Genomic DNA, 11,674 nt, shown 5'->3' on the forward strand with positions numbered 1-11,674 from the left:
AGTATTTTTACAGTCAATGGACTATGATGGGAGGAGCTCTTAGGACGGCAGACAGAGCTGTTATTGACCCTGTGCGATTCGGCAGTGATGGACATGACCTACCTCAGTCTGCAACGATGAGATCGGGACTGGTGGGTGACCCTCCATTACGGCGTCCCTGATGATTCAGTTATGACAGCAGCCGTGACTTACTATACAGACCTGCTCTAAAAAAACACCCCTCTTACGATCTTTAGAATAACATTGTTTGTGCGAACTAGTCATAATTCGGCCATATACTTATCTGATGGTATTTTTGAGAACAGTGTCCTGGATTGAGAGAAATATGTTTCTCCTGCTTTAATATAGCACTTCCCTGTAACACTTACGTTGTCTTTGTAGGAGTTTGTGTTCAGAATATCCGCATAGCTTACAGACAGATAAATAAAACTGTTATCAGACATATCATAACTTATAAGTTGTAATAAACAATGTGTACAAGAACTAAAAGGGAAAAATAAGAGTGGGAAACCAAGAACGAAGTGGTCGGATCAAAAAGGGCGTAAAGTAGGGTTGTAGTCTTTCGCCCCTGCTGTTCACTCTATATGACAGAGAAGCAATGCCGGAAACAAAAGGAAGTTTCAAGAGAGAAATCAAAATTCTAGGCGAATGGCTATCGAGGATAAGATTCTCTGATGGCATTGCTATCCTCAGTGAAAATGAAGAAGAATTACAGGATCTGTTGAACGGAATCAACAGAATATGGATTAAAAGTAAATCGAAGGAAGGTGAAAGTAATGAGAAGTAGCAGAAATGAGAACAGAGAGAAACTTAACAACAGGATTGGTGATAATGAAGAAGATGAAAGAATTTTGATACCTAAGCAGCAAAATAACTCATGACGGACGGAGGAGGAGGACATAAAAAGCAGACTAGCACTGTCAAAAATGGCATTCCTGGCAAAGAGGAATCTACTAGTATCAAACGTAGGCCTCAATTCGAGGAAGAAATTCCTGAAAATATACGTTTGGGAAACAGCATTCTATGGCAGTGAAACATGGACTGTGGGAAAACCGGAACAGAAGAGAATCGAAGCATTTGAGATGTCATACTACAGAAGAAAGTCTACTGATAAGGTAAGGTGGACTCCGCAGAATCGACGAGAGAAGGAACGTATGACAATACGAAAGGACAGGATGGAAGAATAATCTCTTGTGATATCACGGAATAGCTTCCATGATACCTCAGGGAGCTGTAGAGGGTAAAAACTGTAGAGGAAAACAAAGATGGAATACATTCACCATATAAATGATGACGTAGGTTGCAAGTGCCCCTCTGAGATGAAGAGGATGGCACAAGAGAAGAATTCGTGACGAGCCACATCAAATCAGCCAGAAGACTGATGAATCGAAGAGACGAAAAAAGAGTACTTATTAACCCTAGTATAACTAACACTGCCAACGGCCTTGCCGCAGTGGTAACACCGGTTCCCGTCAGATCGCCGAAGTTAGGCGCTGTCGTACTGGGCTAGCACCTGAATGGGGGACCATCCGGGCTGCCGAGCGCTGTTGGCGAGCGGGGTGCACTCAGCCCTTGTGAGGCAAACTGAGGAGCCGCTTGACCGAGAAGTAGCGGCTCCGGTCTCGTAAACTGACATACGGCCGGGAGAGCGGTCTGCTGACCCCATGCCTCTCCATATCCGCATCCAGTGACGCCTGTGGCCTGAGGATGACACGGCGGCCGGTCGGTGTCGTTGGTCCGTCATGGCCTGTTCGGACAGAATTTAAAAAAATCGCTCACAGTACTATATTTTCTGTTTTGCTAAAAGATAATCCTTTTACTGAAGTTCGGCGTCTTTTAAACTGTCGTGTCTAAACTGCTCTTTTTTTCACCGTTCAGGTGTCAATCTATTACAGTAATAATCCAATATCTTAATCTTTAGTTATTATAGATTATAATGGATACAAGACTTCGTAAGGACAGTGACGCTTTTCGCGGTATTATGACACAAGAAAAATTACCGCAAGCCGAGCAGGAATGTTACAATATGAATATTCTTTGATAAATAACTCGAAATCGATGATCGCCACTATCTATATCTTAGTGAGTCTGATCTATATATTTATAAAAAGAGCCATATGTCCGTACGTGTACGTCATTGCATGTGTATGTACGCATGTTCCATGTCTGCTCCTAAACCACAGGATCGATTTCAACGAAACTTGGTACACATATCACTTACTATCTGAAAGAACCATTGCTGGTGTGGGAACTATCTACCTGCCACAGTGGCGCCGGGAGGGAAAAGGCGGTGATATCCGTATTATTCTGTACCTATATTAATAACAGAACTGTAAAACTGACGTGGCCGTACGTTGAAAATATTTGCCAAAAAATGATTGCAGGTGATCCTAGGGAGTGTAACAGAATACAATAAAACTATTTTTAAAACTTTATCTGTCTGTTTGAACATGCTAATCTCCAGAACTAGGCGAATTCTCATTGGATTATCAAAGATAACGTCAGCGCAGCTTGGAGCAACAAACAGGCTTTATTTTGTCAATATCTGATCACAGACAAAACCATTTATTGATTTTAAAGTTTCAGGAATCTGCATAGCTTAGTAATTCTGATGTTCACGTCAGTTACACAGTCAACAAGTCGTAGTACACCAAAGAACCAACAGATGGTGCTTGTAATTTCGTAGTACACCAAAGAACCGATAGATGATGTTGTTAGTTAGTTTTTTTTTTTTTTTTTTACCTCCTTGACAGAAGTACTTTGGAAAGTTTACGTCAGTGACAGGAATAATCTCCGCAACCTTATCTTTATGAATACAAAATAACACTGAACTTAACTTGGCTAGAACATACAGATTTACTGATTTCGCATTGTATATTAAAAAGTATCAATGAAATTTCTTTACTTCTTTCGATAGTTTTTATTTATATTTAACGTCTTGGATAGGAAAAACGAATTTATTGCGTTTTCTTTCTACATTTGTGCCTCCTACTACATTTTGATTTCGTTTTCTTTACAAATAAAACTGTCTAGAAAACAGTCGACTCTTTCTCAATACAGTAGAATGGCTAACAGACTGAGGCCTGTGTGGTGTCAAGAGTGCAATGAAGCAAAACTGCCTACAGTTCGAGATCATCAGCTTTAACTTACTCTTTGGAGACTCCTTCCAAAAGTAAGGTGCGACGTATCTCTGATCGAGAGCGTCATACATTATCTCGCTGCTCACTACATACTATAAACAAGTCGTTCTGTCCTAGATACTTAATGTTACATATGCAAACCAGAGTCGGTCGCTGGTAGAAGACTAACACAAGAACATCTGGAACAAATTCAACCAAATTTTGTATTTATATGACTTATTGTTTGTATTATGTTGTATAATTCTTTGTATGAAGGTACTGTGGGGCTAATGTCCCTGTACTTCTCTAAGTAGTGAAAAATCAAAAATTAAAAAAAAATCCATGCTTTTGGGGGGAGGCTAGGTTCATTGGTATCGATGACTTTTCACCCCTAATTCCATGAGGGAGGGAGAGTCGAGGAGCAAATCTCTGTAATTTCTGAAGTAATTTCTTCCAGACTTGGCACGTGTGTCGCTTGCTATCTGAAAAAAAAAATGATGTGATAGTTAGACACTCATGGTACGCCTACAGCTGAAAGTAGGAGTGAAAAGTGGTGATGTGAAGCACAACTCACGAATTCTTGGAGAAATTTCAACCATATTTGGTATGTACATGTTCATCATTTGTACAAAAATACTGTGGGATTAACATATCACAACTACCGCTTAGGTGGGGGTGGGGGTGGGGGCGGGGATGAGAAGGAAAGACAAGTGCAAATGTTCCAAAACGACCTGCTGGTATTTCTTTCCGAATTTAGTTGACTTGAATGAAATGCAATTTGTCTCTTATTAGCGTTGTTCAGTGCGATAAACAAATTTCAAAGCAGAAGGAATGTAAGTGAACGTGAAGAAATGAGATAAGATACTTAATTTATTTCAAACCTAAACAGTGTTTCTTCCATTTTCACACCGAAAAAATTGAACCATTGGCCAAGACTTTTTGCATTCTTCTTACCTAGGCAGACTTACAAGATTCCTCAGTATTGAGACGAGAGTAAAACAAACACCACCAAGAACAAGCTGTGCGACATAAACGAAAGTTGGTGGGCGTGTTTCTACATCTGAAAGATGAACTCTATTCCAGTTTCTCGCCAGCCGCATAAGGTTGGCGCTAGTAGCGCCACTGTGAGGATGCAAATCAGGTTTGCTTCAAATATACGCTGTAACGGTAGTGAGCGTTACTTGCCTTTGAGATTGGACGCGATGACTCATGTTAGTCAAGAATGCCTTTAAGACAACAAAGACACAGTTATCAACACCTCACACACTATGAACGACGTCGTGCAATAGGGCTGAGAGTAACTGGATGTTCCTTCTGCGATATTGCAGAAAGACTTGGCAGGAATGTAGCCACTGTACATGATTTCTGGTAGCGGTGTTCACGAGAATGTATGGCCGCAAGAAGACAGGGCTCCGGACCGGTACGTGGCACTACCGAGAGGGAAGACCACTGAGTTCGGGGGGTGGCTCAAGCGCATCGTACTGCATCTGTAGCAGCAGTCTGAACAGCAGCTGGGACCACAGTGACATAACGAACTGTTTCAACTCGGTTACTTCAAGAACATTTCCGAGCCAGACACCCTGTAGCGTGCAACACACCGGGAAGCGAGAGCTCACTGGAGGACAGGGTTGAGGCCTGTTGTATTTTCTGATGAAAGCTTGTTCTACCTCGGTGCCAGTCACGGTAGTGTGTTGGACAGAAGGATGCCAGTTGATGGCCTGCAACCAACCTATCTGCGGGCTAGACACACTGGACCTACACCTGAAATTATGGTATGGTGTACGATTTCGTATGACAGCAGGAGTTTCGTGGTTATCCCGCAAACACTGAGTACAAATTCGTGCGTCACTCTGGTGATTCGACCTGTTGTACTGCCATTCGTGAACAGCTTTCCAGGGGGTGTTTTCCTGCAGGATAACGCTTGCCCACATACCGCTGTTGTGACCCATCATACTCTACAAAGTGTCGACATGTGGACCTCACCCAAACGATCACCAAATCTGTTTCCAATCGATCACATATCGGACATCATCGAACAACAACCGCTGCGTCATCCACAAACAGCAGTAACCGTCCCTGTACTCACCGACCGAGTGCAACAGGCATGGAACTCCAATCCACAAACTGACATCTGACACCTGTACAACACAACACAATGCATGCGCTTTTGTTTGCTTGCATTCAACATTCTGGCGGTTACACTTATTATTAATGTACCAGCTTTTCACATTTGCAATGGCTTACCCCGCACTTACATTAACCTGTGATCTTGCAATGTTAATATGATACCTAGACAAATGTGTTCCCGAAATTTCATTACTTTACATTAATTATTTTTTGATGCTGCAATTTTTTTCCGTCCATCCGTCCGATTGTTTGGTGCTCATACACTAGTATGACACAGTATTCTTAGCTCCCCTACTGGATGCTGTGGTTTAATGTGCGCGATAACATTTCGTGTGAGTGCGATCCTGACTTTTAATTGCTGATAAATCAGTAGTGTACGCAGCGGATAACAAGACACACATACAAAACCAACGCACTCAATAACGGGGGCAGTAACCGCTAGCATTTTTTCAAGCCTACGCCCAAATTACTACTGGCTTATCAAAAGGGGGAATGATATTCAAGTCCGCTCGTGAGCCAAAGAGGGAAACTGTATCTGCCAAGATACATTGCATTTCACATCTTACCATCTTCCAGCCGGAGCGTCTCCACACTGCGTCCTCTCCTCAGTACGTCCCAGCCACTTTTCCTTACCAAGCTACCGGCCTGCCATCCACGTTTCTATTGGTTGAAGGTCAACCTCCGTCCTCTACGCCGTGCGGGATTAGCCGAGCGGTCTTAGGCGGTGCAGTCATGGACTGTGCGGCTGGTACCGGCGGAGGCTGGAGTCCTCCCTCGGGCATGGGTGTGTGTGTTTGTCCTTAGGATAATTTAGGTTAAGTAGTGTGTAAGCTTAGGGACTGATGACCTTAGCAATTAAGTCCCATAAGATTTCACACACACATTTTTCCGTCCTCTACACTCCTCAAAACCGATCTTTCCGAAGTGTCTCAAGCAATCCCTGTGTTTAGCTTCCCTAGTTTCTCTATTGAGAAGCCTACCGCATCTACTGATAATCTTTCAAACAGCCCTTCACTTATCGAAGCCGATCACATACACACAAATCGCCCTAAGGAAAGGTACAGAGAGGACGAGGAAGTGTGACACTTTGAAAAAGTAATCGAAATAAAAGACTTACTTCCCTTCTACATTTCCATTAGCTGTGTTAGTCATGAAGCGTAGTCATATTTAACCTGTAAGAAGCTCGTGGCGGGTGAGGAACTAAAGGAGGTGTTTGAATGAATCGTCGAAAGGAGAAGTGATCGTTTCACTAGAGACAAAGTCGTTTTGTTTGAAAGCCATGGCCTACGAATGGCTCTAGAAGAGTAATGGATTGAGCATGGCCTTGTAAAAACAGCGTCTGCCTGAAATGGTTTTATCGATACCCCAGAGAATTTATGTCACAATGACTGGTAGGAAGTCTGAACGTTGCCGCTGCCGCTGCCCGCGGCAACTGGCTCGGTGGTTTATTAGCTCCTCTGCGTGGCTCGTTCTCTCCAGATGAATGTTCCGGGCGGGGCAATTGTCCTCGCGGAGATGCAGCCTCGCCTGGCCTGTATTGAGACAGCCGATATTCCGAGCGCTGCCGTCAGCAACCTTGGCCTCCACGACGCGACCTCCACGGGCTGTCAGCTGGTCGTGGGAACATTCTCTCCCTCCCCCCCTCCCTCCCTCTCCATCGGACCCGCTCTCCTACCTCATACCTCTTTCCCCTCCTACTCCTCCTCCCCCCTCTTAACACCGAGACACAGATAAGATTTATTTTTGGGACTGACACTGTTGAATAGATATTCACCTTACATACCAGAGTTGCATGCAGTTAACATAGCTTCCTTAGCTAATGATAGAGAGCAGTACGTTACACCGACAACAATGTACGAGGGCAGTTCAATAAGTAATGCAACACATTTTTTTTCACGGCCAATTTTGGATGAAAAAACCGGAAATTTCTTGTGGAATATTTTCAAACATTCCCGCTTCGTCTCGTATAGTTTCATTGACTTCCGACAGGTGGCAGCGCTGTACGGAGCTGTTCAAATGGCGTCTGTAACGGATGTGCGTTGCAAACAACAGGCAGTGGTCGAGTTTCTTTTGGCGGAAAACCAGGGCATCTCAAATATTCATAGGCGCTTGCAGAATGTCTACGGTGATCTGGAAGTGGACAAAAGCACGGTGAGTCGTTGGGCAAAGCGTGTGTCATCATCGCCTCAAGGTCAAGCAAGACTGTCTGATCTCCCGCGCGCGGGCCAGCCGTGCACAGCTGTGACTCCTGCAATGGCGGAGCGTGCGAACACACTCGTTCGAGATGATTGACGGATCACCATCAAACAACTAGGTGCTCAACTTGACATCTCTGTTGGTAGTGCTGTCACAATTATTCACCAGTTGGGATATTCAAAGGTTTGTTCCCGCTGGGTCCCTCGTTGTCTAACCGAACACCATAAAGAGCAAAGGAGAACCATCTGTGCGGAATTGCTTGCTCATCATGTGGCTGAGGGTGACAATTTCTTGTCAAAGATTGTTACAGGCGATGAAACATGGGTTCATCACTTCGAACCTGAAACAAAACGGCAATCAATGGAGTGGCGCCACTCCCACTCCCCTACCAAGAAAAAGTTTAAAGCCATATACCCTCAGCCGGTAAAGTCATGGTTACAGTCTTCTGGGACACTGAAGGGGTTATTCTGTTCGATGTCCTTCCCCATGGTCAAACGATCAGCTCTGAAGTGTATTGCGCTACTCTTCAGAAATTGAAGAAACGACTTCAGCGTGTTCGTAGGCACAAAAATCTGAACGAACTTCTTCTTCTTCATGACAACGCAAGACCTCACACAAGTCTTCGCACCCGAGAGGAGCTCACAAAACTTCAGTGGACTGTTCTTCCTCATGCACCCTACAGCCCCGATCTCGCACCGTCGGATTTCCATATGTTTGGCCCAATGAAGGACGCAATCCGTGGGAGGCACTACGCGGATGATGAAGAAGTTATTGATGCAGTACGACGTTGGCTCCGACATCGACCAGTGGAATTGCACCGTGCAGGCATACAGGCCCTCATTTCAAGGTGGCGTAAGGCCGTAGAATTGAATGGAGATTACGTTGAAAAATAGTGTTGTGTAGCTAAAACATTGGGGAATAACCTGGTGTATTTCAATGCTGAATAAAACAACCCCTGTTTCAGAAAAAAAATGTGTTGCATTACTTATTGAACTGCCCTCGTAATTATCATTCGCGATAAATTTCTAAGGCTGTGTCCACAGTGACACCGAATAGGGGCGTTCCACCGAAGACCGAAGGTGGCCAGTCTTCTCAAATCAGTACATCAGTACGTGCGCATTGTCGGTACAACGAGTCTCAACGATCTAATGTACAGATTTCGGTCGGCAAACACAAAACTTTTGAAAGAACTGAATAAATCCTAACTTCTGATCTACAGATCTTAAGCCACTAGTTCCGCTAATGGAGGTTACATCCAAACTAAAATAAAACAGAAGTTTCACGTTTTCGTCTGTCCAATAGATTGGCACACGGAGCCCTCGGTGTCTGTTTTGAAGGAGACAAACTTCATCACAATATGCACCCAAAATATCTTGGATCGCCGGCCGGAGTGGCCGAGCGGTTCTAGGCGCTACAGTCCTGAACCGCACGACCACTACGGTCGCAGGTTCGAATCCTGCCTCGTGCATGGATGTGTGTGATATCCTTAGTTAGGTTTAAGTAGTTGTAAGTTCTAGGGGACTGATGACCTCAGAAGTCCCATAGTGCTCAGAGCCATTTCAACCATTTTTTATCTTGGATCAAGTTAGATAGAACACTTTCTTTTTACGGAGTGCCTGACACGAACATCTGCTAAGCTCAAAACCAAAAACAACGTTCTCCATAAACTCTGTATCTTTCGTTGGGGAACGTCAGCAGAATCTCTCAGTCGGTTTGGTGCACTCAACTGCAGAGTACTGTGCGCCTGTCTGGCTTAACAGTCCACAAGTAAAAAAGATGAACGGACAACTTGATGAGGCGACGCGCATTGTTAGTGGGTCAATATGATCTACTCCCATGTACTGGCTACCTGTCTTCAGCCACATTCAACCTCCTGATATCAGACGGAAGAGTGCGCCACTGCGTGAATACCAGAAGATTGCTAATAACACCGACCTTCCAATAATGGACAACGTATTCCCTGCAGAGCGAAAAGGACTAAGCTCAAGACATCCCACTCTCATGCAAACTGAATTCAATCCTATCGATGAATGGGATCGCTGCTGGCAACAAAACTGTTTCCCACAATGCCTGAAGCTGCCTTGTATCCAGAAGACACCCGCTGGATTCGATCACCCTCGGGCAATTTGGACTATATGGAACCGCTTCCGAAAGGGCCATGGATGATGTGCAGACACTCTCTACAAGTGGGGCAGATCTCCATCTCCATCGTGTGACTCTGGTGCGGAACGACAGACAGTGCTCATGTTGTATCAACATGGCTCGCACGTGTCTACAAGGGCCTCTTCGAAGATTTTCTCGCAGTGACGAGTAATATTATAAAATACATAAAAGACCTTGATATCCATCTATAGCTGTTGTTATTTGTCTTATATTGTGCTGGAGAGCTGTACTTAAATATTGACTTGTAGTAGTTTCGTAATCTTTGTGTAAGTATTGCCAAACGATAAATAAATAAAATTAATATTCGGTCGGTAGAGTTCAAATCAGTTTGTTTTCTTAGCTCACATTGGGTGACGTTCCCGTATTGAAGACGTGGATTGTGAGAACTTTATATATTTGGCTCTAGAAATTATTAGTTTGTGGCTTCCTGAATATGAGAAATATAATAGCATGAATATGTCTCTGAAATATAACGTAAGAAAAGCTTAAAAAATTAATAATAATTAATCTTATGTTACATTATGTGTGTTCTGTGGCTGTCTAGCCACGAGAGCTTCATGTCTATTCCTTTAGCAGCACGTCATCCGTAACACAGGCAAAATCTATACTGTAAATTCTAAGCCTAGATTATAACCTTCAAAAAATTATCAGTTCAAATGACGAAAGTGGTATGTGTCAATTCTGATGCATAAAATCACTGTAGTTGACCTTTTTGGGGGACGTGATAGGTGGGCATTACCTATCTACGAATCATTATTGATGCTTACTGGTGCCAGAACAACGGTGATTTTTCAATACGAAGTGGTTTGCAAAGGTGGTGTGGTTTCTACATTTCAGTGCACTAGTTGTTCAGAGTATCTTATTCTGAAATTTATGTATGTCTTTCACACACGTTCTGACCGACAGTCATTGAAGTTTAATTGACGTATCTGTTTCGCTGAACTTCAAATAAGTTCCGTTGTAATAGTGCTTTTCAGTGTCACCACCACTCATCTCAATGTATTTTAACAAAACGTTTCTCTCTTCATCTTATATATTCGTAAAAATTGTACTCTAATAACTGACGAAAGAGTATACGGTATTCGCTTCGTCCTTTTCGAGACGGTTATGGGTTACAATGCATTATAACCTCCTTGACCTTGTTGGATGACCACTAGCGACAAAATAATAATAATAATAATAATAATAGTAACAATAACAAGAATAAGTTTAATTGCATGAATAGGGCTAAAAATAAAAATGTGTTCATTAATGTTAACACCAATCACGTATACGTATGTATCCTGTGAACTGATTCGTTCCACATCATTTCAACAAAAAAATCGTTCAGATCATCTATGCCAATAACTGGTGATGGTTGTCACTGGCAACAAACGCAGCCTAAGAGCTCTACTGGTGCGGAATGTCGAGCCAAAGTAAATGCGAGCAAACGTCAAATAATTTTTTATACAAGAAAAATACAGGATTAGAATCAACTCTGCTGTTATTCAGAAAAACATTCCATAGGCTGTAACCACAAAATATCTTGCAGTTCACTTGGGCAAACGCCATACCATCAAGAAACATGTAACAGACATAGCGAGGAAAACAAACAGCATATTAGCTGCCTCACATCCGTTAATAAACACGAAGTCGTCTCCAAATGGGAAAAACAGTCTCCTATTATTAAAATCGATAAGAAAACTAGTAATATTGTATGGCTGCCGCGTATGGGGACGTGCTGCGTCAACTCATTTTAATGAAATTTAGTTTGTTTAACTTAAGAAATTGTGAATAATATTAAATGTTCCACGGTTCGTTAGAAACCCAACAATCCACAATGACTTGAAAATTGAAACTGTTTCAGATGACATTCACTTACTATCTGAACATTTTTACAGCAAAGACGGCAAGGATTGCTGGTCAGCTGAGAATAGGGTACTGTCAACAGAAGCAGGAAATGGTATAACAGGTGTAGGATTCGTTATAAATAGGAAAGTAAGGCAGAGAGCGAGTTCCGTGAATAGTTCACCGACAGGGTAGTTCCCATTAGAATCAACAACAAACCAACACCGACAACAATATTTCAG

At 43.0% G+C, this 11,674-nt stretch overlaps 1 pseudogene; it reads left to right on the top strand.

Moving 5' to 3' along the window:
• The first annotated feature begins 1,435 nt into the window (after nt 1-1,435).
• LOC124617427 lies at nt 1,436-1,553 on the top strand (annotated as a pseudogene).
• The last annotated feature ends 10,121 nt before the right edge of the window (nt 1,554-11,674 follow it).

This window comes from Schistocerca americana, chromosome 5, assembly GCF_021461395.2.
Source record: "Schistocerca americana isolate TAMUIC-IGC-003095 chromosome 5, iqSchAmer2.1, whole genome shotgun sequence".
NCBI lineage: Eukaryota > Metazoa > Arthropoda > Insecta > Orthoptera > Acrididae > Schistocerca > Schistocerca americana.